Below are 22,965 nucleotides of genomic sequence, written 5' to 3'. Positions count from 1 at the left end.
AAAATGAAATCTGTTCTTTCTCTTTCCTCTCTCCTGCTGTCCCTTCTTCAGCTTTTCTTTCTTTTTCTCTTTTCTGTCTTCTGGTCTCTGTATTTCTCTTTCGAGGTGAATCTATCTGTGCTAGACAGCGGTTAGAAAGAATCTTGATTTCCAAGACAGACTATAATGTCTTCAGAGAAGTGTCTTGGGAAAGCAAGGTTCCTAAAAAATGAAGCGGTTTTGTCTATTTGTTTCTAAAAGTTGGTTCTTGAGCAATGTTACAGAGGAAAAGATCCCATTTCTCAAATGAAGACTAAGTTCTTCCTATCACAAGTGTCAAACTCCATCAGAAAAAAAATATAAACAAACTGAACTTTATGACTCTTCCAGATGCCCTTTACTTTTACCTGCATTCTGTACATAAATAAATAATTAAATAAATATACATATATTCAATTTTAGACTTTTCTATAGGTGTATAACACATTATTACAGTTCAGTTTTCATTTCTCTAATCACTAATAAAGTTCAATGTATTTTCATATTCTTTGTCACCTGCATCTTTTCTCTGGTGAGTGTTTATTTGAACGTTTTGCTGAACTTTTATTAGGTTGTCTTCTTATTCAGTTGCAGGAGTTCTTTACATACTCTGGATACATGTTTTTTTTATTTCTTATGTGATTTGCAAATATTTTCTTTTAGTCTGTGGATTGTCTTTTCATTTTATTAGCACTGTCTTACAAAGAGTCGAAGTTTTAAATTTTGACTGATTCCAATCTGTAGTTTTTCTTTCTTTCTTTCTTTCTTTTTTTTTTTAAGAAAGATATTTTTGCTATAGGGTGCATGTGCTCATGGTAGAGACAGAGAGAGACAAAGAGTCAGAAAGTGAGAAATGTTACAATCCCTTTACCTCCATTCTTCTCTTGGGATTTTGGGCATGCATGCACATGTGCCCAGTATGAGTTTTAAGTTGCCAGGTCCAGGACTGAAACCACTGTTGACTATGTGGGAGTTTAGTGACATAACCATAATGCCATCTGCTCATCCTTGTAGGTTTTTTTTTTTTTTTTAGAATTATTTATTTATTTAATTTAATTGATTTTGAACATTATTAATTTTCTATAGGGCATTTGTGCTCACCCAAGAGAGACAGAGAGAGAAAGAGAAAGTGAGAAAGCAAGCTGCCAGGACTGGGACTTGAACTGCAGTTGTCTATGTGAGAGTCTAGTGCCTTAACCACCACACCACTTGCTGGCCTTAATCTGTAGTTTTTGTAATGGTTGGTGCTCCTCCTCTCCTATCTAAGAAAATTTTGCCTAAATTAAAGTTATAAAACTTCTCTTCTATGTTCTCTTCTAGAAACTGTATAGTTTTAGGTTTGAAAATTGGGTTTGTGAATAGGTTTGAAAATTAGGTTTGTGAAATAATTCGTTTACCTTAGAAAAATAATCTGGGAAATTCTGATAAGTCAACTAAATTTTTAGCATGAGATACAGTGGTCTCACTTTTAGGTATTTACTCAAACAACTAAAAATGTAGGTCTGTACAAAGTCCTAGGCATAAATTATTGTAATAGCATTATCACAATTGCCCCAAATTGGATATAGCTCAAATCTTCAATTGGTGAATTACACAAACAAATTGTGGTGTATTTACATAGTGATATTAATGAAAAAACTACTAATATATGTCACAACATGGTTGCAGATTCAAAGTATAAGTCAAAACACAGAAAAGGTATATGATATTTTATTTCAATTATATGACATTTAAGAAAAACTATAGGAACAAAAACAAGATTATTAGTTACTTAGGGCTGATGGGACGACATATTACAAAATGACACAAAGAAAATTTTTTGAGAAATAAAAATGATCAATATTTCAAGTAGGTTAGTGGTTAGGTGACTTTCTATGCTCTTCAAAACTCACTGAATTGTATATCTGACTGTGATGAGATTTCCTATAGGTAAATGATAACCTGTAAAAGCTTGAGTAAATAAAATTTCTTTGAAGGAGTTTAATCTTTTACAAAATTATTTTCAAAGAAGTAAATTTCGATCTGTTTACAAATCCCTTCCTCTCCATTTTTTACTATGAATGAACTAATGTTTCCTCTGGGAGAATGCTCCAATTCCCAGTTCCAGCTCTCATAAAAATGCCAGTATGTTTTTTTTTATTATTATTATTTTCATTTCATTTTCTTCCATACATTCAATCACATTATTATTTGTCTTACAAAATGGATATTTCAACAGGTGAACATTTCTCCCTAGTACTGTTGATAAAACTACGAAATATCTTCAACAGATAATACCACACCTCTTTGTGCCATTAATCCCTCATTGTAAGAGAAATGCAGATCAAAACAACAATGAGATATCACCTAACCCCAGTCAGAATGGCTAAGAAAACAAAAAATGACAAGTGCTGGCGGGGGTGTGGTGAAAGGGGAACTCTCTTACACTACTGGTCGGAATATAAATTGGTCCAACCTCTGTGGAGAACAATTTGGAGATTCCTCAAAAATCTACAAATAGAACTACCATATGATCCAGCAATCCCACTCCTTGGTATCTACCCAAAGGACGGAAGAATACTTAATCAGAAAAGTGCTTGCACATCGATGTTTATTGCAGCACTTTTCATGATTGCCAATATGTTTTTATAATTATTTTCTCCATTTTTATTCAAAACAATACCTTCTATCAGTGTCAGGCTAGGAAAATCATACTTATAGTCGCCTTTTGCTCTTTACTAACTTGTAATAAATGATCTGTTTGATTATTGCTGCCTTTACTACCTTTGAATTGAATTGTGCACTTTTTTTTCCTCTCTTTTCTTTCTCCTAGCTTCTTCTCTCATACAGTTTGAATTGAACCAATGCATTTGGCCTTTCATTGCTTTTCCTATCCTTAGGCTCTAACTCTTTCTTGAATATGATGACTCAATGTATCTTAAAATGTAGACTTCAACAAATTACCTAACTCATCACGATTACTTCTTCCCTTTGCCTTTAGATGCTACTGGTAATATAGCTCCAAACAAAATATTCTCCAAATCATAGGAGCTAAGCATTTTGGATAGTTTAGGAAGTACTATGTACTCCTTAATAGTCAGTAGGAATTTGTTTTGTTTTCCCCAAATTATTCTCCTAAATGAAATATCTTTGTATTCTTAAAAAGTCTTGCATATGATGGGATATTCTCTTTATACTTTTTTTTTTTTTAAGAACATATACTTGTGGAAAGCCCTTCCCCTTTTAATGCTTTCAGTTAATGCTAGTTTTGGGGGTACTAAGAGTTCTCTTGATTGAGTCAAATATGCATGCTAAAAAATTTTAACATGGATTTAGTGAGGAATGTGGTTTCATAATTGCAAGATTGTACACTGTATAGGAACTTCGTAAATGTTTAATTGATTTTATAAATTAAATTGTCTAAGAATTTATTTGACTATTTTATCTTATGCCTTAGGTTTAAGTTTATCCTCCTCCAATCTTTTATGGATCATTCATCTGTCTGTCATCTATCATCTATCATCTATCTGTCTACCTAACCAACCAAATCAGTTGATGTATCTATTGTCCAACTGGATTATCTTCACTATCAATAAGAACTTAATCCACTGAAACTCTCTCCATATTCAATTTTTTCAGCTTCTAATACAGATTTGGCAATGATTGTGAGAAATCTGGTGTCTTAGTTCAGGCTGCCAAAATAAAATATCATAGATTGAATGGTTTTTGAATATTTTATTCGAAAACTGTTAAATTGCTCCAAGAAATTTTATTTCTCACAGTTCTAGAAGCTGGAAGTCTGAGACCAGGTTCTGCTGGGAGCTCCAATTGGGAAAATCTCTCATAAGATGCAGACTGCAACTTCTTGTATGCATTCCCGATGGAAAGAGGACAAGAGAACTCTGTGTAGTTTCTTTTGTAAAGGTGCTAATTTCACTCATGAGGACTCTATGTTCACTGACCTAATCTCCTTTCAAAGCTCCCATCCCCTAGTACTGTCGTGCAGGCAGTTAGGATTGCAACATACACATTGTGGGGGGCAGAGGATGCACACATTAATTTATAAAAGTTAAGTTTATGGGGTTCTCAACCCCAGGAAAATTTGAAGAACATCCATGGTTGCCCTACCTCCTCCTCACATCAATCTGTGGAAATACCTTTCACAGAAAGGAATCCTATTAGTAGTTTGAATTTATAAATCATGTCTGAAAATCTTTTACTAGAATTTTCCCTTCTATAGCCATTTTTGTAGTGTGGCCCATACAATATATGGTTGTATATTGAATAGAAAAGTCTGCAGAGATTTAAGTCTGGAGCTTAATCACTTTTCTCTGGGTTTTGATTGGTTCTCTTTCAAATGGAGGAGGAGGACCTGAAGTTATGTTCATTCTTTTCAGGCTCTCATGCTGTTCCATCACATGGAATTTATAACCACAACAGATAGTTAAACGGGTATGAAGTCTCCAGTGTTTCTCACGAACTCTCTTCATTTTGTTACAAAATAAATAATTGATTATATTTGGCTGGTCTAAAAGATGGGTGTTCTAACAGATGTTTACTGTGGTTTGGAGTAAAAAAGGACAATACCAAAACTTTGAATATTTCTTCTTCTCTGCTGGTAAAGAGCTTGTGAGGCACTAAGCTCTATCCACATTGCCAGCAAATGTTAACTCAAATAGTCAGTGAGTCAACTTACTAGCTGTTTGCAACATTAATAATTTGGGTCATATCTATACATTTCTCCTGAGAGGAGAAAAACCTGCTGCTCTGGAAATAATGTCATGATTCCAAGTTGATAAATACTTCAGTAAGTAGCCTAGCAATCAGGAGTGGTAATACCAATTAACTTTGTGACCAGAAGAGACTTCCCTGTGGACCTGGGATACTGTATTTACACTAACCATTATGGCTGCTCAATCCACACAGGATCTGAGTAGCAGCATAAGTGTGAATGTATGACCTATTTTTTTCTTTGCAGTTCAGTTTCCAAAAGTTATTACTTTCCCTCCCATAGTTTGATACCCTTCATTCTTTCCCTTACAAGAATAAATATCCTCTATTCCCATTTAGACTTTCCCTCACAGAAGCATGGTGCTCCCATGGTTACAGTGAAAAAAAATTTTTTACAGAAGCATGGTGCTCCCATGGTTACAGTGAGAAATCATTTTTGTTCTGTAAGTTTGAACATTTCAAGTGTGAGGAGTGGCCCCATTATTCTACCACAGAGTACCCAGAATTACCTATACATACAAAAATAGAATAGGCTATAAAGATTATCTCTCTTTTAGCTTTATCCATGATAGGACCAGGTGGCATAGTGGTTAAAGCACTGGACTCCCACATGATAGACCGCTGTTTGAGTCCTGGACCTGGTGGCTTGACACTCATGTCCAGTGTGTGTGCATGTGTGCCCAAAATTCTGCGAGGACTATGGAGGAGAAGGGATTGCAGTGTGGCCATCTCCCCTGGGGGGGGGTGATTTCTCACTTTCTGTCTCTCTTCTCTGTCAAACACATGCATCCTATAGCAACAAAACAAACAAACAAACAACAAACAAACAAAAACTCTTAAACAGAAAAGATTCATTCACAATTTACTGAGAACCCACCATGAATCAGCCATTGCCCTAGAAATTCTGAAGATCTAAACATAGTGACCACTTGGCAGAAACTTACAGGTTAAAGAGAATGTCTCAGTTGTGTACCAAGATGTATTACTACTACAAGATTTTCTTCCCATCCAACACATGGCTCGCTGTGACACATGGTAGGCTAGAAGATGTCATGTAGGGCAGGAACATTTGTAATTTTATGCACATTCTGATCTTATCTGGGCAAAGAATCTCTTCCACATATATTCACTATCTTTTAGCCTAAGTGACTAGAGAATTGTCATTATTAATTTTAGCAAACATCTTTATGGATACGAGTGTGTCCTGATGAATAAATTGAAAGGAAATTTGTGCTTATACTGGCGGGTATTGAAGGGAATGAGTGAGGGCTACTAAAAGTTTAAAAAAATAAAGGAATAAATAGGGCAAGAGTTCTCAGACTTTGAACGCTCAATTTTGTGTTTTAAATTTTGTTAGGCTTCTGAAAATACTCTTCTGTTACTTCTTGGATCTTCAACAAAAGTTTTGTTATTCAAAAACTGCTCGAGGAGATTATTTTCCAGAAATCAATATTAAAAGAGACCTGTATATGATTTAGATCAGCATAGGGTAAGAGAAGATACAGCAGCTAGAAGAAAAATAAAAGTGACTTGGGAAAATCAGGAGAGACGGGTCAGATCTAGAACTATAGGTGATCAGGAGATATTTCAGCCCTGGCTAACTCCTGATATAGGGCCCGAGTCATTTTACTTTTATCTGGAAGCTTAGAAGACTTGGAGATACATATGGAACCACCTGGTCTAAGACAGAAAATCCTGAAAGCAATTTTGGTAAGTTTACAGTGCCTTCTTCCCAAGTTACTAAAGAAACATTATCACCAAGATAAAAGAGTAAGCTATCACATCCTTGTGCCTCCAAAAAAATGAATTGGTTCTTCATGAGTTAAAATAACTCTGAGAAAGCTCAATGAAGAAAATGTAGCCCCACAGTGAAACAATGAAAACAAATCAACAAACAAAAATGGAGAAAAACTGTATAGAGAGGATAGAAAAGATACTGCTTTTCCCTTTTCCTCGTCATCTAATTATACAGACTAGACAGATCAAGTGAAACAATGAAAACAAATCAACAAACAAAAATGGAGAAAAACTGTATAGAGAGGATAGAAAAGATACTTTTCCCTTTACCTCATCATCTAATCATACAGACTAGCACAGATCAATGCCAAGAGGAATCTCCTTGGTCTACAACCTTCCCTTATGGGGGAAAATGAAAATAGGGGAACTACCAGCTGTCCTAGCTTTTCAGGACACTTTCCTAAGACCTCTTTCAGCTTCACTATCCCCAGATTTCTGGGAAGACCAGCATAACCACAATGTCTAGAGACGGTTAGAAACAAAAGAAAAGTGCTAGAGCTATCAGTATAAGTCACACAACAGAAGCCACTGTAGTCCTTGGTAACCTCCTCTTCTGAGGACTTCGCCAGCCTCATTGCTGAGAACTCCATTAGACAATACTACTGCAGACCTCATGGTCCTGCATGGTGTTGGCTGCAACAGTGACAGCCATTTGTGGTGTTCATCAAAAGTGTCTGTCCCTCTGCCTTCCGGGTATTTCTGTCCCACTCAGACTTAAGTGGAACAATGTGCCTAGTTCTGACCAATGAGTAGTACACAGAAGAAATATGTGTTTTTACCATTTTTATGAGTATGAAGTAATTTTTCATCATGTTTTAATTTTGATTTCCTTGATGGCATATAAAGAGGTTGTGCATTCTTCCATATGTTTATTGGACACTAGGGTGTATTAGACATGACGATTTCACATTGATGAATTTTTCTATTGCATTTGTCACATTTTATCATTTACTATTTTTCCAGAGTCTAGGCATATGTCAGTTGACATTAATAAATTACCAATGTATTCTCTTTGTTTGTGTTTTCACTTTTTTGGTACCATATCTTCTGCCACACAGACTATTTTAATAAACGTATTTAAATACATACCATACAAATATCCCTTTAAGATTTATACCTTTTTGCTTATTTAAAAGTTTTGTTTTTATTTTTTTCCACTAACATGGTATTACAATTTTTCTTTATTTTAAAATTTTGAAGTTTTCTGTAGAGGCAAAATTATAATTTGGGATATAGTATGCTATCATTACTCCAAAGATAATAAAAAACACACATGAAATTTGTTTTGTATAGAGAATTTATCTTTTAAAAATTATCTAGAAATGAGGGACCAGCAGATAGTGTAATGGCTATGTCGCTGGACTCCCATGTAGTTGACTGCAGTTTGAGTACTGGATCTGGCACCTTAAACTCATGTCAGGCGTGTGTGTGTATGTGCCTAAGATCCCAAGAGGAGAATGGAGGAGAAGGGATTGTGGCATGGCAGTCCCTCCAGGGGGATATTTCTTGCTTTCTGTCTCTCTGTCTCTGTCTTTCTGGCAAGTGCACGCACCCTGTAGTAAAAACCTCTCTTCAAAAAAAAAATCTACAAATGATAAATAAAAATATATTTCAAGCATATGGAGTTACCCCATCATTTATGAAAGCAGAGTTAAAATATTGAAAATAGTGTGATGCCATTTTTGGTTCCCTATCAAAGGATCTGAATTTTTTTGTTCACTAAAGTCAAAAGAAATAGTTTAAAAGAGATGGAGACCAGCAGATGATGTAATGGTTACGTTGCTGGTCTCTTATGTAGTTGACTATGATTCAGGCTGCAGACCTGGTGGCTTAAAACTCATGCTGTGTGTAAATGTGTACGTGCCTAAAATCCAGAGAAGAGAATGGAGGAGAAGCAACTGAGGCATGGCCATTCCCCTGGGGAGTGATATTCTGCTTTCTGGGTCTCTGTCTCTCTCTGTTTTTCTAGCGAGCACACGTGGTCTATAGTAAAAATTTCTCTAAAAAAAGAGAAAGAAATAGAATGATAGAATATATTTAATTGTTATTACTGAGTCTATAAAGTCAGAAACATATTCAGTAAATTATTTGTGCAATAATTTTGGGAAATACTAAAATAGATGCTTAAGGTATTTTAAGAATACTTTAAGTATATTCTCTGTTGAGAATGGGATTTCTGTGAACATCAAGACCAACTAAATGATTTAAACCAATCCTTCAAACACGAATACTAAAAATAAGGATTAATTATTAAAAAATCAACTTGCTAAAATTAGCAATGATGAGATAAATATTTACTAAGCCCAAATCTAAAAGACAGACTACAGACAAGGCAAGCACTTAATACTCTCCCCCACATCTTTTCTTTTCCTTTCTTTTCTTTGACCTGAGGATATTTTTGGTTAATTATGGAAGACAAACCTGAGACATAGATAAACTTTGATGATGACATGGGGCCAAGGGAAAAATACAAATCCACCTGGCATTTGAAATGTTTGGGTGGGAATCTAATCAACCCTCCTCCCTGATGCATAGATTCAAAAGATTTTAGAGTGCGTATGAATTGTAACTAAGCTACTTTTCCAAAGTTGCAATCTAAATAGCTTTATACCATCTGGGTGATCAGGAAATTTTAAGCTTTGGCCTTGTATTAAGATGACATATGGAAAAATATGTACTTGAATACCACAGTGCATTGGTTAGAGCAGGAGTTGGCAAAACACAGCTTCTGGTCTAGTCATCATCTGATTTGTGAATAATATTTTATTTTAATATTGTCACAATTTTATATGATGCTTCTTTAGCTCTACAACAGCTAGATTTAGTCATTAGGATAGCAACAGCATGTCACATAAAGCCTCAAATATTTACTATCTCTACAAAAAATACCATTATGGATTATTTTATTCTGATTCTTTGGGACCTATTTTAACCTTGTAAGTTGTACTAATAACTTTGTAAGTTGTACTAATCGATAGCAATACAATGTTAAAATGTTTGTCTGTGGATATACAAAGTAGAGTTTCCATCAATTCCACTCTTCCATTGTGGATGAAGTTAGTTTTATCTCCATTTGTACATTCATATCAATGACTAGACAGATATTCCTCCTCAATAAATACTTGTTTTGTGTTTCCCATTGAACTGATTTAATATCTTTCCAATTCCTTATTTAATGAAGAATACTAAACACATCCATTTCTATATCTACATGGAAATCATGATTTTAAATTTTTTTTGGCAATTATTTTTTAAGCATCCTCTCATTAAATTGTCAGTCTTTGAGGTTGAGCTGCATACTTGTGTAACGAAGTCACTCTTAGACTGTACACATTGATTTAATGATGAAATATGTAGGACTGCTTGGTTGGTTTAGGCCACATTGCTATATTGGTGGCAATTTCACACACAGGTTCATATTGAGCTGTCCAACTTCAGCAGGTTATCGGACCCACTACCCACCTGGACCTTATCTGTTGAGATACATAAGCAAATGATTCCCCCCATAAACAATCTTGCTATCTGTAACACAGTCATGTGTTTTTACCCTAAGAGCATAAGAATTCCAATGAAACATATTTCACATGATTTTCTTCTGAAAGAAAAGATGATGTGGCTACAGTTGGATTCACTGCATTGTTCAGTTTATGAAAACAGACTCTTCCACTTATATTGCACATCTGATGATTGGACACGTTTTTCAGTGACTCTCTTCTGGCACTGTACATTCCAAAGTGTGTTTCTCCTTAACAGCCCACATACATCCAGTGCTATGAGCTAAAGGAAATGACATGCTCAAGTAGGTGACAAGTGAACTACAATTGAACACGACTGTGAACCACCTAGATGTATCTCCTGAACACAAACCAGTGGTTAGAGTGACAGAGAAGATGGTAGGTTCGAAAAAAAGAGTAACCTTAACTAAATTTCATTTAAAATATTTCACTTCTTTTTACATGCTCATAGGGTCCTTCCTGAAGTGTTCTGTAAAATGTCTCTGGGAAGACTCTTGGTTCACTCATTTCATACCTTTGCTTACCAAAGGCTAATACTTTGTTAAAATGCATTAAAATAATGATTGTTGGTTTGAGAAATGTCTTAATGTGTATATAAAATTAAGAGGTACAAAAAATGACTCAAATCAAAGTTTCTTTTATCTTGACTTACAACAGTTAAAGGAACATATACAAATTATTTATTTATTAAATTTTATTTATTATTTTATTATTGTTATCATTTAATTTGCTAGAGCACATGTGTGCTCACAAGAGAGAGCTAAGAGAAAGAGAGAGAGAAAGTGAGAAAACCAGCCAGCAGATCTGAGTCACGTGGGAGTCCAGTACCCCAACCACTGCATCACTCGCTTGCCCGCTAAAGGGACATTTTAAGATGAACTATATTCATTTTCCAACAGTATAAAGGTTTAGCCTGCCTAAAAAACACTATTTTCTGAAAGGAAGAAAAATCCAACTTTCTCAGATGCTAAAATCTATTATTAGTAACACCTGAGAAATCAAACTTTATAGCCCTATGTAAAGTAGAAGCAGATAGTAGTTTTAGCTATCCAACTTAAGTTTAATCAAAGAGTTCTCAAAATTAAAATTGATCTGATGACTGCACATGGATTTAAATAATTTTGTGAGTTCTTTTTAGGTACACATTTTCCACAAATTGTGTTTCCAGCACCTTATTGTCACAGAAGTCATGCTGAAGCTAGATACAAATCTTGAACTCATCCCTGCTTCTCCAGTCTTCTATGCCTGAAAATGGATGTAGAGTCAGTATTTTACTTCAACTTTTCTTATCATTAAGGCTACATTATTAGATTGTACATTTTTCATTACACAAGAGCATGTACTTGATAATTCAGATTTCTCAGTTTTCCAATGTACACATGTACAATTGGAACATTTCAATGTACACATGTCTCAGCATTTTTGACACTCACCCAATGAATTTAGATAGCTTCTCCATATAAAAAGTTTCTGTATCTGTTCTTGAATATGTAAGAATTAATTATTCATATAAACATGTTTTATTTAGTACAAAACCTGCAAGCTCTGCTGAATCTCTGAGACTATTTTCAATCAACAAAATTTATTAAATTGGAGAGAACAACCTGGTCACTGTAAGTACTGATCTCCAAAATTTGTCTTGGGCAACATGTCAGTAAAATGTGTGTGCTTTCAAGGATAAGATATATAATTATATGCCATAATTATTTATTGGCTTAATTAATGTAAAATATTTCTAGATAAAGCTTTTAGATTTAATATATACATCTACTTGACCCTCACCCCAAGCCCCAAAATATATGGGCAAGAATATAATTTGAAAAACCTTAAACCAAAGATAATTGGAAAGGAAACCAAAGTAATAAAATGTTGAAAGTAGAAAAGTACAAGCACTAGGAGTACATGACTTAGTGGACCTAAGAGAAATTAAAACTAAGCTGGCAACACAAAAAGTCAGTAAAAAATATTGATTGTGATTTAAGCTGCAGAGTTCCAAAAAGTCTAAGAAATCTAAGATACCAGAATTTTAAAATGTGGGGACAAAACAAGGCATTAAAACTAGGACCATTTGAAAAATTATTTTAAGGAACGGGAAGATCCCTGAGAGCCTTTTTCTATTTTAGCAAAACATTGATAAATAGAAAAATGGTAAACTAAAAAAGGTAAAAGTAGCCTTCTAAGGAGAGATGAATGTGAATGAGTATTGTGAACCTCATATGATGCTTTGTATACAACTAGTAAAAATTAAACATTTAAGTGCAAAAATAATAAATTCAAACATGGAAATTGAAGTTGTAATGTATTTTTTAATATAATTTCACTGTACCGACCCTAATTTGTAGACCACTGATGAAGAGAATGAGCTGGACGACATAAATTAAAGATGAAAACACCTGCAGTGATACCATCACCTACGATAAAGAAGAGTTACTAAGACTTTCCTGTCACTAGGTCTTGGGTACATTTTAACCTAAGTAAGAGTGAAGGGGAGTCATGGCTGTAGAAGCACCATCTTTCAAAGTGCTCAGGAAATTCAAGAATGATGTATCTACCCAAGAAATAAGATTGAGTCTTACCTAACTGGGATGAACTCTTCCCAAATGCATTGCCTTTAACCTTTGTCATCACTGCTCAAGAGGGGATCCTCTTCTTAACTGTAACATATTTCAGCCTCACCGTTATCACTTGCCTTGAGTTTACCTGTGTTCATTGTGATAACTGGCCTTTTCTCTCTACATCAGTTGCTCCACAATTCCTGGTCTTTCCAGTCATTTTTGCTTGTTTTCACTCTGAGGCTCCATCCTGGCCTTGATTCTTCACCTGAATAGGACTACTTTCTTCACTCTCTTGTTTTCTTCTCTCAGAGCCCTTCTACTGTGTCCTCTGGAATTGACAGTACATTATCAACCAACACAGCAACTGACATCCTGAATTTGTTTTTCTAATTGTTCTCTTTACTTTATGGAAATCCTTGTTTTTTGTCCTTAAGACTGCTTCCCTACTCCACTCAACAAGTACTGATTGTATGTTCCTCTAAGTCTCACTCTTAGATTGTTCTCTGTCCACTTCTCTAAAATGTCTCAGTACTTTGATTCTTATGTCATCCAATTACGTCATCCCTTGGTGGTTGATTTCTGCTCACCTCCTCTTGTTATCCCTTCCTACCTCAATAATTTTAGCTTCTGGATCCTTGTTACTCCTTGCGATACCAAATCTCATGTAAATTGACTTTGCATGTAAATATAGATTGTCTTCCCAACATTTACTTTTCTCCATTTCTTGGGTTTTTACTCTTCCAGTGATGTAATGATCTTATCAACTAACCTCAATAACTCATTTTTTTTTAAGATCATAGTCAAGATTTTATCACTACAAAAAACTGCAATCCCTCAATAATCTTTTTTGGGGGGAGGGAATCAGATTTTATTAACCACATTTTTTTTCTTTTTATCTTTCACTGTCTCCTTTTCCTGCCTCATCCATATCTATCCTTGGCTCTGACGATACCTGCAAATCCGTGATTCTATCACTCATTAGTTGTGTCCCATTCCATTGATATCTTCACTCCCTCATCCAGACAGCTTGAATGTCATGACTAGTCATTGTAACCATACTTTAATAGTTTTTCATTCCTCCTTTGACCCTTTCTGGCTTTCATTTCTCACTGGAAAACGATAGTTCTGATTAGACACAAACTCCCACCCATTCTCAATGGGTCCCATGCAGCTGTATGCCTAAAGAAAAAAGCACCCAAGAACACCACACTCATCATTAAGTCCAGGGTGCACAAACATCCATGAATCCTTAATGCTGTATGCAATCAAGCCATACATCTCACATCATACAGCAACCTATTCTCCCACTCTCCTGGAATTAAATGTGTACGTATGCATTTTTCTCAGCTCTCTCTTTATTTTATGATATCTCCTTCATTCTCATTCTCAATTGATGACCTCATATCCCATTAGCAAGAAAAGAGAAACAATCACAAACTTTCCCATCTCTTTTATCTGCCTAGCGGCATCTAAATATACCCCTTACTCTCTTGTTCGTCATGGAAGGTGAACTATCCATGCTTCTATCTAAAGCCAGTCTCCCCACTTGTGCACTGAACCCCATATTATCTTGCTCATTTGAGCACGTGGTGTCATAAATTCTATGTCCTCAATTCTAAGAAATCAATTATTTTTCCCTATTCTGATTCATTCCCCTTAGCCTAAAAACATGTTGCAATTTTTTCTTATTTTAAGAAAACCTCCTCTTGACCATACACATATGGAATTTACTGTTTCTTCTCTCCTTTTCAGCAAGCCTTTTTACAGGTACCTATGTTCACTATCTCCTGTTCTTCTTCCTTACTTTGGCTGGCAGCTTTCCACTCACATCACTGAAATTGCTCCCATACTGTTCGGTGGTATCCTCCACATGTAAACATTCAATAGTCAGTTGATCCTTGTTTTACTTAGTCCTTGCCTTGTTGAACGTTTAGCACCATCTGACTTTCTTCACTTGGTTGCAAGATAATCAAACCTTTTGTTTCCTTTCCTGTATCACTGGTGGCATATGTAGTGTATCCTTTGTGTGTGTATCCTCCTTTCTCCACAAGTTTATTTTGGATTTTCCATGTTTGTACTTGACCTCCTTGACTTGTATTAGAAGCCATCCAATCCCTGTAAATTAAAATTCAGTTCAGACACTAATATTCTCAAATTTATAATGCCAGCCTAACTCTTTCCTAAACTCCAGAAACAGATACAATTGTTGACTTGATGTTCTCACTTGGCTGTCCCACTGGTCGCTCACACTCAAAATGAACTAAATCATATTCCAAATGTTTGGCATCCCACTTGAAGGCAATTCCATCTTTCTATTTTCTCATATTTCACTTGGTTTCATCTTGACTCTTCTCTTATACTCAGTGTTCCAAGAACTCTTGTTGGGTTAATCTTAAGCACGTATCTGTAATTCTCACCATAGCCACTACTTCAAGTATGGGCAACCATCCTTTCTTACCTGATTACTGTCATGGATTCCCAAAGTCTCCCTTCTTTTGCCTTGTTAACCATTCCACATTCTATTCTCAACACACCAGCTCTAGGAATTGCTAAGCTAGATCATGTGGTTCCTCTAATCAAAATTCAGCAATGGTTCTCCATATCTTGATTTATCAAAATATAGTTTGTACAGTTATCTACAAGACTCTGTCACTTCTGCCCTGACACATTTCTGGCAACTTCCAATCACTGCTGTTCCTCAAAGACAATAGGCATGAGTGTGTCTTCTTCGGTCATTGGGTCTATCTGTATCGACTGCCTGGATTACTTTTCTCCTACCCTGTACTTGACTAGCTCTTTTGACTACTTCAAACCATTCCTCAAAGGGATCCTTCCTAACAAGAGCGTTCCTGACAATCTTATAATTTTTGCATCCTGATAACTCTTCTACAACACTCACATTCCCATATCCTGTTCTGTTTTCTTTTTTCCTTATCCATGAACCCATATGCCTTTCTAATATACCACATAATTTACTTACAGTGCTCATAAAATCCTTTACTTACTGGGATATCTGTGTTATTTAAAGCGACTTTCTTCTTCCTAGTGTGTTAGTGGTACAAAGCAGGCCTTTTTATCTTGTTCAGCAATATCTCCAAATGCCTAGAACAGTGCTTAAAACATAGCAGAGAGTAAAAAAAATCTGAAAGGATAAATTAATATTGAAATAGTATAAATTAATAGAATAAAATATGTAAAATTCATGTGAACAACTAAGGAAACATCAGCTGGGGATTTCAATGAATTAAATGTTTAGGAATATGTAAGTTTTACATAAGAGATAGGTAAGAGAACTCCCCAGTTAGAGAGTGAAATAAAATGTACTCACCCTGGCAGATGGGATCATGGGAAAAATCTGCAATTTAACGTTTTCATGTCTTGTCCAAATATCTGGTTGCCATGCAACCTCAGCCAGCTCAGCAATTAAACTAAAAAAATTAAACTTAGAAATTGACTCCAAAATTCTCTTAAAATGGCATAATTGATTCCCTAGTGGTTAATCCTTTTTCACTCTTCAACTTTTAAAATTAAATATTAATGACAAAGTTAATCAAATCAGCAATACTGGTAATTCTGTTAAGAAATGATCTTCACACATTTTATGTTTTAAATTTATGTAAGTTTCTTTTGTTTTGTTTGTTTGTTTTAAGGTTTTTGTCATAAGGCACATGCACTTGCCAGCATAGCAGAGAGTAAAAAAAATCTGAAAGGATAAATTAATATTGAAATAGTATAAATTAATAGAATAAAATATGTAAAATTCATGTGAACAACTAAGGAAACATCAGCTGGGGATTTCAATGAATTAAATGTTTAGGAATATGTAAGTTTTACATAAGAGATAGGTAAGAGAACTCCCCAGTTAGAGAGTGAAATAAAATGTACTCACCCTGGCAGATGGGATCATGGGAAAAATCTGCAATTTAACGTTTTCATGTCTTGTCCAAATATCTGGTTGCCATGCAACCTCAGCCAGCTCAGCAATTAAACTAAAAAAATTAAACTTAGAAATTGACTCCAAAATTCTCTTAAAATGGCATAATTGATTCCCTAGTGGTTAATCCTTTTTCACTCTTCAACTTTTAAAATTAAATATTAATGACAAAGTTAATCAAATCAGCAATACTGGTAATTCTGTTAAGAAATGATCTTCACACATTTTATGTTTTAAATTTATGTAAGTTTCTTTTGTTTTGTTTGTTTGTTTTAAGGTTTTTGTCATAAGGCACATGCACTTGCCAGAGAGAGAACGAGAGAAAGAGAGAAAGAGAGAGAGATGGACAGAGAGATGGAAAGTAAGTAATCATCCCCTGGGGGAATGACTATTCTGTCATGTAAGAGTCCAGCGCCTTACTATCACATCACTCGCTGGCCCCAAGTTTATGGAAGTTTTAACTTAACTTTTCTATGGCAATAGCAGGTTAGTTTGTAATTTAAATTTAAAATGTCTAAATGAGGAATTGTTTTAGATGCATAATCTTAACTTGATTTTTAAAATAATATATTTTATTTTGTTTTAATTTCTTTTATACATTCAATCACATACATCACTTAGCTTGTAAAGTGGATGTTCCAACATGAATACATTTCTCACCAGTCCAGTTGGGGATACTATACACATTGTTATTAACCCATTTCTTTGTTTCATGACTGTCTTGCCTCTGTGTTTTTCTCCTTAATGTCTTTCATCAGACTCTCCTCCTTCTCTCACCCTCTTCCCACACTGTATTTGGTATCTATAATCGTTTTTTATGCTTCTATATCCTGTAGACTTTCAGTTTCAGCCATAGAGTGCGGACAGTCAGTATATATTAAGTCTAGGCATACAATGTCTCTCCTTCATTGCCTGGCTTGCCTCACCTAGCAGTTAATCTTCCATATTCATCCACTTTCTGTCAAAAGCCAGGGTCTTGTTTTTTATGGATGAGTAGTATTCCATAGAGTATATGTGCCACACTTTTTAAATCCATTCTTCTGTTTGTGGACATTTGGGTGGCTCTGTGTTTCAGCAATTGTGAATAATGCTGCAATAAACGTTGATGTGCAAGCACTTTTCTGACTAAGCATTCTTCTGTCCTTTGAGTAGATACCCAGGAGTGGGATTGCTGGATCATATGGTAGTTCTATTTGTAGATCTTTGTGGAATCTTCATATTGTTCTCCATTGTGGGGCTGGGTCAATTTACATTCCCACCAGAAGGATAGGAGAGTTTTTACCACATCCCTGCCAGCACTTACCATTTTTTTTTTTTAATCTTAGTCATTCTAACTGAGGTTAGGTGTTATCTCATTGTGGTTTTAATCTTCATCTCTCTTATGATGAGGGATGAGAGATATTGAGCATTTTTTCATATGCCTTTTGGCTGTTCGTATGCCTTCTTAGAGAGTTGTTTATTCAGCTCATTTTCCCATCTTTTAATTGGGTTGATCATTTTTTAACTTGAAATATCACTAAGTTTACAAATTAGACCTTTTAAAAACTTAGACTCGACCAAGGCGTAAATTTAATTAATTAGATTTCTAGAAATAATTTTAAAATGTGGGAATTTTATTATTATTTTGGATAAGGAGAGATCCATTAAAATGAAAATAAAAAGCATTATAATTATAAATGATTTTTTAATATTAAATATATTGAATTATTTGTTAAACTGCTTTCAATCATTAAAAGTTATTAGATTTACATGGAGAATAATGAGATATGTAGTTGAACTTAAAAGATTAATGATGTATCAGAGTTTTAGAGTTTTGTCATTGACATTTAATAGATGCAATATTAATATAAAGATAAAGTAGCTATGAACTAATCTTTTCTGTGCATGAAAACACCCACAAGGACATTTTATTTAAAAATGAAAAAACTCACATTGATATAGCTGAGTTTAACAAGAAGTTCCTGAAGTAAGGTTATTTTAAATAGGAATAACTCAACAAAACATTCTTTACTGGCCTTTCTTTCTGCCATATCTTTCTTTCTTCTGCTTCTTGGGGTGACTTCTCAAATAAACTATGTCCTATCATGGGCTCTGCTCGAAGGAAAGGGCATATTTAGGACAGTAGATAAAACACTCTCAAAATTTCAACTTCTAACCGAGGTATAGGAACAGTGACTAGATTTATACACTTACCTGACACAACAAAAATCTGAACAAGAAACAAGGGCTTTCAATGTATTAAATACCAGATAATGGAAGACAGTGACAGGAAATGATACATTCGGTTAGCTGTATTGTTCTCTAATGTACTGTCTGAGAGTTTTCAGGAGTCAGCATGTAGAAGTGGAACCTGGAGAGGTCCATGAGCTGAGAAGGTATATGTGGAAGCTCAGGAGGACCAAGGCAGGTAGAATTCACAGACGTGAGTATCATAAAGAAAAAAAACTGCACAAAGAGAGAGTTTGAGGCATTTGCAGAGCATCCTTCTTGGTTGTTCGCCTGAGTACAGATCTACCCAAGATGCAGTAACAAAGCACACAAAAATATAGGAATTAAAAACCGCCAAAGTTTACAAAAGGTTGAGAATATTTCCTCTTTCCAGAAACTAAAATGGAAAACCTCATACTCTAGGAAATATTGGGAAGAGCACTTATTAATGAGGAAACCTGTCAATGGATTAGACATTGCTCTAATCTAGCCTAATAAAGTGTTAAAGCAAAATCTAAAGTGATTGACTGATTCCAATGAGCTTAAATAGCATCTAGAACAAAGCTCAGGAATACTCAGGTTACATTGCTGGAATCCCATGTGATAGACTGTAGTTCGAGTCCTGGACCTGGTGGCTTAAAACTCATGCTGGGCGTATGTACGTCTATGCCCAAGATCTTAAGAAGAGAATGGAGGAGAAGGGACTACAATCTGGCCATCGCCCCTGGGAGGTGATTTCTTGCTTTCTGTTTCTCTATCTTTCTCTGTCTGTCCAGTGAATGCACATGTCCTATAGCAAAAATCTCACTCAGAAAAAAAAAGAAAGAAAGAAAGTTCAGGAATAGTGACAGGATTACATAAGATCCAGCATTCAATGAATAAAAGCATAATATCTGATATCCAACTGAAGTTTACCAGACATGCAAATAAGGAGGGAAATATAAATCATCATAAGGAAAAAATAAGTCAATTGAAATTGAAATAGAAATAATAAAGTTCATAGAATCAGTAGACAAAATCATTAGAAGTTATTATAACTATGCTGCATGTGTTTTAATAGATGCAAGAAATGGTGAACATGTTAAATGAAAAGTATAAAAAAAGAACTAGAGAAAACTTAAAAAAAATTTCTTTTAGAGAGATTTTTGCTACAGGATGTGTGTGCTCACCAGAGAGACAGGGAGACAGAAAGCAAGAAATTAAGCACCCCGCTGGGGGAGGGATGTCCATACCACAATCCCTTCTTCTCCATTGTCCTCTCAGGATCTTGGGTATGCATTGCCCTTGTCCAGTGTGAGTTTTAAGTCACTAGGTCATATATATATATATATATATATATATATATATATATATATATATATATATATATATATATATATGAAGTGAAATTTACAATGTATTAGCAATGCTAAAGTAAAGATTAATGAACTTCAAACTATCCAATAGACAATAACCAAATAAAACACAGAAATAAAAAGAAAATGAAACATAAACAGACATGACTAAATTGTGGCCTAATTGACACATCACTGAAGTCCCCAGAAAAGAGGAGTAAGAAAAAAGACCTATAGAATGCAATTTAACACCTAAAAGGAAACAATTATCATTTGTAATTGGAAAATGCACATTAAATCCACCATCAGATATAACTACACACCCATTTAAATGACTAAAATTAATCTTTCTCTACTAACTTTTGGCAAGAATATGCAGCAAGTGATATTCTAGTTCACTGTGATTGAGAGTGTGATAGTACAATGGCTTTATGAAATATTTTTCACTTTCTTATGAAGTTAAACTTATCTATCTGACCTACTATGTCACTCAAATATGTTTATCTAAGAGGAATGAAAGTATATGCACACACATAAGCATTCATGATACCTATATCATCCCAAAGACTGAAACAACTGAAATGCCCATTTGTAGTTGAATGTAATAACAAATTATAGTATGATCATATTCAGCAATAAAAATCAGTGGATATTTGATACATGCAACATGGATTAATTTCAAAATAATTGCATTGAGTGAAAGAATGAAACTACCACCTTCCCCATCCAAAGTATATACCATATATATATATAAAATCTAGAAAATCCAAACAGATCCATGGTGATATAAAAATGTCAACCATTGCCTGGGGATTTAGAGGTGGAGGATTAGGAAGAAGCCCAATAAAGGATTACCAAGAAGCAGAAAGACACTTTTGGTGGTGATAATTTAACAGATATATACATGTGTCAAAATTTTATCAAATTGTATACTTTAAATAAAATATGTGTAGTCCTTATATGTCAGCGATGCCTCGGAAGGCTACTTAAATAATAGGAATGAATATCCAGAATATAATGGGGGTCAGAGAGTAGCACAGCAGTAAAATGTGACACTCTGTGAGGATGACTCAAATTGGAGGGTTCCAGGTTTGCATTTGGAGATCTGCTTGAATATGCTGAGTATGTGGGGGCAGAAGACCCAGTGCTGGCTGAGTCTTGGGGTGGATTGATGTGTTAAGACTGTGCTGGGAATGTGTTTCTCTTTGTCTCTTTTTCTTTTGCTCATGAAGGAAATAATTAAAACCAAAAAATATAAAAACACTCCTACAACTCAGCGACCATAAAAATAACATGATTTTTAAATGGGGAAAAGACGAGTATACATTTCTCAAAGGAAGATGTGCAACTGGTAATTAAGCACATGAAAAGTGCTTAACATCACTCAACATTAGGAAAATGCAAAGCAAAAGTATAATAAGAAACTATTTCACACTCATTAGAATGTTTATTACATAAAAAAAATGTTGGCGAGTATGCAGGGAAATTGGAAACTTCAGATATTGTAAGTGGAATATAAAATGTCACAGTCACTGTGGAAAACAGTATGATCGTTCTTCAAAAAATTAAACATAGAATCACAATATGATCCAACAATTCCACTTCTTAGTATATGCCCGAAAGAATTGGAAACAGGAATGTGAACAGTTATTTGTACACCAATGTTCCTAACAGCGATAATCACAATAACTAAAAGATGGAGACAATCCAAGTGTCCATCAAAGGCAGAATGAATGAACAAAATGTGATAAATCCATACAATGGGATACTATTAGCTTTGAAAAGGAAGAAGGGCTGGTCCACAGTAACACAGCCCTTAGAGCCCATTTCAGAGGAAGCCAGATCTTATATGGCCGACTGTGACTGGAATTGTGGTCCTGTTGACTTGAAGAAAAACTCTGGCTGCAGATGTGCTTCAGATCCTGACAGGATGAAACAGAGTTGGAAGAAAGAGGATTACAGAATGACCAGTCCCATAAGGGAGAGTACTTTCTTTCTCTTTCTCTGTGTATGTCATGCATATGCACATGCCTTCTGGTTTTAAAAAATAAGGAAGGAATCTTTGACTCATGGGAGGAAATTATGCTAGCCAGTCACAAAAGGAGAAGTACTGAGACTACTTACATGAGTCTAGATTCTTAGAGCAGGTAAATTCATAGAGATAAACCGTAGAATAGTGGTGGCTAGGACTGGGAAAAGGGGGAGAGTTATGTTTTCATAAGTACAGAGTTTCAGTTTTGTAAGACAAAAGATTTCTGGAGATGGATGGTAGTTATGGTTATACAACAATGTGAATTTACTTAATGCATTGAATTGTAAAATTAAGAATGGTTAAAATAATAAATTTCATGTTATGTATATTTTACCAGAAAAAAAAAAAAAGCTACTTAGAGATAAGGAAGAAGAATGCTGTTAGAGCAGTTGTGGAATAGGCCTACATTTTGTTGATGGATGGTGATGTAATACTCTGTGAGGGTGATCCACATGGAAATGTTCCAGATTCATATCTGAAGACTTTCTTGAACAAAAAAGATGGGAAATAAGGCCTAGCCGTGATGACTACTGGATGTTAAAACACTGTGCTCTGGAGGCAGGAGTTATATTATGGGCTTGGGTTTGATTCCCATTCTATCCTGAAGACTGGGAGCATTATGTGCACCGGTAATTCTAGCAACACAAGGAGGCATGAGGATCATGAATTTGAAGCTAGCCTGGGCAACACAGGGAGACCCTGTCTAAACAAGAGAGGAGTTCAATAGCATGTGCCTGTACCTCCAGGTGGGAGGTTGAGGAGGGAGACTGTGGCCAGAAGACTTAAAAAAAAAAGGTAAAAAAGGAATGGAAGAGAATAAAAATACAATCTCCTGAAATAGTCACTGAGTGAGGGCTATAAC

This window comes from Tupaia chinensis, unplaced genomic scaffold (assembly GCF_000334495.1).
Source record: "Tupaia chinensis unplaced genomic scaffold, TupChi_1.0 Scaffold143836_1, whole genome shotgun sequence".
Lineage (NCBI taxonomy): Eukaryota > Metazoa > Chordata > Mammalia > Scandentia > Tupaiidae > Tupaia > Tupaia belangeri.
The sequence above is the reverse complement of the archived record's forward strand: the minus strand, read 5'-3'. Positions refer to the sequence as shown.